Below are 3,595 nucleotides of genomic sequence, written 5' to 3'. Positions count from 1 at the left end.
TTTATTTCATAAGCTTTCTATAGTTTTCAGTGTATAGATTTTTCACCTCTTTGGTTACGTTTATTCCCACATATTTTATGAGATTTGGTGCAATTGTAAATGGGATCAATTCTTTGATTTCTCCTGCTGTTGCTTCATTATTAGTGTATAGGAATGCAACTGATTTCTGTGCATTGATTTTATATCCTGCGACTTTGCTGAATTCATGGATCAGTTCTAGCAGTTTTTTGGTGGAATCTTTTCTGTTTTCCATATAGAGTATCATGTTGTCTGTGAAGAGTGAATGTTTGACTTCCTCCTTGCCGATTTGGATGCCCTTTATTCCTTTATGTTGTCTGATTTCTGAGGCTAGGATTTCCAATACAATGTTGAGTAACAGTGGCGACAGTGGACATTCCATCATGTTCCTCATCTTAAGGGGGAAGCTCTCAGTTTTTCCCCATTGAGGATGATATTAGTGGTAAGTCTTTCATATATGGCTTTCATGATCTTGAGGTATGATCCTTCTATCCCTACATTCTTGAGGGTTTTTATCAATAAAGGATGCTGTATTTTGTCAAATGCTTTCTCTGCATCTATTGAGAGGATCATGTTGTTCTTGTCCTTTCTTTTATTGAGGTGATGTATCACATTGGTTATTCTGTGGATATTGAACCACCCTGCATCCCAGGTGTAAAGCATACTTGGTCATGGTGAATAATTCTTTGACTGTATTGTTGGATCTGTTTGGCTAGTCTCTTTTTGAGGATTTTTGCATCCATGTTCATCAGGGAAATTGGTCTGTACTTCTCCTTTCTAGTGTGTCTTTATCTGCTTTTGGAATCAAGGTAATTCTGGCCTCATCAAATGACTTTGGAACTTTTCCTTCCATTTTTATTTTTTTGGAACAGCTTCAAAAGAATAGGTGATTCTATTCTAAGAATACAGGAATTCTATTATCCTCTAAGAATAGAGGAATCCCCTGGAAACCCATCAGCCCTGGACTCTCGTTTCGTGGGAGATTTTTGATTACTAATTTGATTTCTTTACTGGTTATGGGTTTAAAGTGTCACTTTTAAGAATTCATTTACTATACAGTGCCTGAAATTGAGTGGCACAAAACCCATCCCTATTTGCCTTACTGGTACTATTTTCATTAACATAATTATGTTTCTTGATATTGACTTGAGAGATATAAATCGCTTTCACATTTAATCAATGGAAAGGGATATTTTGATCAGAATCAATTTTGTGTAATATCACAATTACTACATTACATTTATGCAACACTGTACATGGAAACAAGTATGAAATATCATTTTTCCTTCTACTGCCTCATAAGTCACTCATCACTGCTGTCTATCAGACAGCTTAGATTAACGTAGTAAAAGTCAACTTCCATGTGTTGCGTGTGTCATAATTTCCCAAATGATCACAAGTGATGTGTGATTCATTTAGACAGTGAGGAGAAAATCCAACAAGGATAGTCTGAATGAGAAACTTCCATCCTAAAACTAGCCCCACCAATATTACTGGATGTAAAATTATAGGAAGGAAGGACACACACTTTTACCACAGGAGAGACAAAATAGTCTAACTGTTCTCTATCTTAATGGATAGCCTTCCTGAGTCAAAAAACCAAATGTGAAGTCACTGTCACTCTTAAAAGGTTGCCAAAGATACAACAACCATGAGAATCTCTAGTAGTCTTTGGTTTTGTTTCCTTTGGGGAAAACATAGCAGCATACCTGTACACATTATCTCATTGTCCACATTCTGCCATATCACTTTCCGGTGCCTCCTCACCATGTTTACGGTTTTCACCCAAACCAGATCTTACCTGGAATATGCATTTTCAGCAATTTAACAATAAAAAATTTAAAATAAAAATTTTAAATGGAATCTTTTAAGAAATCAAGAGTTAGTCATAAAAGGAATGGCTACATTTATTATTACTTTCAGTGATAATTACTTGTCATTGAACTTACTAGTATACTTGGGCAAGTTCAGTTTTCCCTGCTAAGGAACTTTATTGCATTTAATTCCATCCTTCCTTTGTATGGAGATACAATTCAATTTAGGATTGGTAGGGGGGGGAACCTTCAAATCTCATTGAGCAGATTAGTCATTCCTATTAGATTTTTTTTTTTAGAATGGTTTTAACGTTACAGAGCAATTGCTTGGAAAGTAGAGTCCCCACCTACTCCCTCTCCCCACCACACTTTCCCCTATTATCAACATCTTGCATGAGTGTGGAATACTTTACATTATGGTTCGCTGTTTCTCTTATACAGTTTTATGAACTTTGACAAATGGACAATGTCTTGTATATGCTGTTACTGTATCATACAGAATAGTTTCTCTGTTCTAAATGCTGTTCACTGTTCTAAACATACCCTGTATAAAATCAGGGTATAAATTTTTAATAAATCAATACAATCAATATATTGAGAACTTACTCTCTAACAGTGTGCTACATGAGGTGTTTTGGGGAATTGCAAATAGATCGAACATACCACAAGAGAGTCTCATATTTCAGACCGTTTGTTCAAGACTTCACAGTGGAAGGATGGCTGTATGATTTTCCTAGGGCTGCACAATACAGCACCACCAGATAGATGGCTTCAAACAACAGAAATTTATTGTGTCACAGTTCCGGAGGCTAGAACTTAAAATCAAGATGTTGGCTGGGCCATGTTCTCTTTGAAACCTCTAGGGTAAGATCCTTCCTTGCCTCTTCCAGCTTGTGGTACTCCCAAATGTCCCTTGGCTTATTGCCATATCACTCTCACCTCTGCCTCTTTGTTTACATGGCCTCTTCCCTCTGTGGCTCTTCACATGAGATTTGCCTCCCTGTGTCTCTCTCTTCCCTTCTGCTAAGTCACATTGCATTGAGGGACCCCACATAACAATAGTGATGCATCGGCACATACTGAAATGGCTTGCCAAGCTAGGTAATGGCAGAGTCAGCACGAGAGCGTGGATTTCCAATCTGCAAACCTAGGATTTTTTTCACTCCTTCTTTAAGGAGCTTGCATTCTGTTTGGACACATAAGAATCACACATACACAGAACTTAGAACCCAGTAGCAAGTAAGTCATGACTGAATGGTATGCCAAATATGCTAAGCCATGGGAATAAGCCAAGGTGGAAAAAAAATGTTTTTTTAGTATAAAGCTCAGGGAAGATTTCATGGGGTAAAGTGTCTTGAAATGAGTCTGGGGTAAGGATCAGTACAATTCAGATATAGGTACAAGTGACTAAGAAGGGCAACTAGATGAAAGAATCACCAATGTGAGGAAAGGCACGGAAGGTGCTTTATTGATTGGAAAATGTAGGCTCAGCGTAGCATGGTCAGTCTTTGTCAGCTGGGCTGAATATTAGACAAGACTGTCACCAAACTACACTCTCCCTGAAATGTGCAACCACAATCCTAATTGCTGAAAATGGATATTCCAGATTACAATACAGGTCTGATTAAAATCTTGGCCACAGTGGGAGGGCACCACAAAGTTATATAAAATAATTCTTCTCATAGAATTGGTCACTAGTCACTAGTATTCCACACAATGTATGGTAGATTACATCATTTGGCCCTGATTCTTCACACCTTCCT

Source organism: Lynx canadensis, chromosome E1 (genome assembly GCF_007474595.2).
Source record: "Lynx canadensis isolate LIC74 chromosome E1, mLynCan4.pri.v2, whole genome shotgun sequence".
In the NCBI taxonomy this organism is placed as follows: domain Eukaryota; kingdom Metazoa; phylum Chordata; class Mammalia; order Carnivora; family Felidae; genus Lynx; species Lynx canadensis.
The sequence above is the reverse complement of the archived record's forward strand: the minus strand, read 5'-3'. Positions refer to the sequence as shown.